General features: G+C 42.1%; 1 pseudogene; it reads right to left on the bottom strand.

Annotated features, from left to right (window-relative positions):
* Positions 1-1,318: 1,318 nt before the first annotated feature.
* LOC115243051 overlaps positions 1,319-1,632 on the bottom strand; it is a 3,240-nt pseudogene continuing 2,926 nt past the window's right edge.

Here is a 1,632-nt window from a genome sequence, read left to right as displayed (position 1 = left end):
GCGAGACTGCAACGGGTTTGGTAGTGTTCTTGGAACTTGCGGTTGTCGCATATTCTTCGAGCGCGCGAGTACGAGATTGTAGAAAACGAAGAAAATCTTCGTACGCCGGCGGAGCGTCGGTATCGCTTGCTTTCACGTTCCATGCTTTTTGCGTTACCGGATCTAATTTTTGCACGATAAGGTGAACGATAATATCGTTCCAGAGTTCCTCCGGCTTTCGATTCAGATTTTTTAACGACGCTACCGCGATATTAACTTTGTCACATAATGTTTGCAACTCGGAAGCCGACTCGCGTGTTATCGGTGACAAGTTAAGCAATGTCGAAAGATGTGTGTTTATCGACCGTCGTTTGCTTTCGTACCGCGAAGTCAAAGCCTTCCAACCGATTTCAAAATCAGCGGCGGTTACAGAAATATTCGCTATACGTTCTAACGCACGACCCTTTAGACAGGATGTTAAAAAATGCATGCGAGCGAAATCATTTAGATCCGAATTTTCACGAATTAGCGTCGTAAAGCGATCGCGAAATTGTTCCCATTCGTCGTAATTGCCGTCAAACGGAGGCAATTTAATGGGGGGAAGATGCGATAGAGAAAACGCGGACGCTTCCGCGTGCAGCCTCGTCGAGGAGAGAGACGGATTTGGACTCACGACCGGCTCCATTTCCTCCAAGATTTCCACCATGTGGTCCAGAGCGTTGTCATAGGCTGTTTGAGTCGCGTCGTAATGATTGTCCTTGAAGTAGCTGAAAGACGACCGGGTTGCTTCCGGGACTTTTCGTGACACCTCTGCGTGTCCATTGGAAAATTGACTCCAGTATTCCTTGATCGTTGAGATCCTGGACCGCACCTTAGCTGGTGTTAGATTGCTCCTACCGATTTTTTTGAAGTTTTCGAGAGCGCGTTCAATCGTGCGCTGCAGCTGCTGCTGATGTGCGACGTGCTCCGACATCGTAAATGTATCGAACTATCACTCACTCGCGAACTTATCCTCTAACACACGCTTCTATCCGGCGCAATAATGCTTGTAGGCAATCGCTCTGTAGGCAATCGGGAATGTCGGCAATCGAAGCTGTCGGCAAAATGTTGTAGGCAAACGAAGCTGTTGGCAATCGGGAATGTAGGCAAACGGGACCCCCCATTAATTATTATTAACATTAACATTATTATTAATTCTATGCAGTACTTGGTTAGGTTTTTTATGTTCAATATTATATATATGTTTTATGTTTATTGTTAATATTAGATTATTATATATTATATATCATTATTAAATATAATTATTATATTATGAAGTAAATTAATTTATATTAATATTTTAGTTTATAAGAGCTAACTAAACATAAAGCATATATATAATATTGAACATAAAAAACCTAACCAAGTACTGCATAGAATTAATAATAATGTTAATGTTAATAATAATTAATGGGGGGTCCCGTTTGCCTACATTCCCGATTGCCAACAGCTTCGTTTGCCTACAACATTTTGCCGACAGCTTCGATTGCCGACATTCCCGATTGCCTACAGAGCGATTGCCTACAAGCATTATTGCGCACATGTAAAAATTAAAAATACGAACGTACGTTTGCACACATGACATTATTGCGCACATACACATTGCACACATGA

This window comes from Formica exsecta, unplaced genomic scaffold (genome assembly GCF_003651465.1).
Source record: "Formica exsecta isolate Colony F162 unplaced genomic scaffold, ASM365146v1 scaffold673, whole genome shotgun sequence".
NCBI classification, from domain to species: domain Eukaryota; kingdom Metazoa; phylum Arthropoda; class Insecta; order Hymenoptera; family Formicidae; genus Formica; species Formica exsecta.
This window is presented reverse-complemented; position numbering and strand designations above follow the sequence as displayed.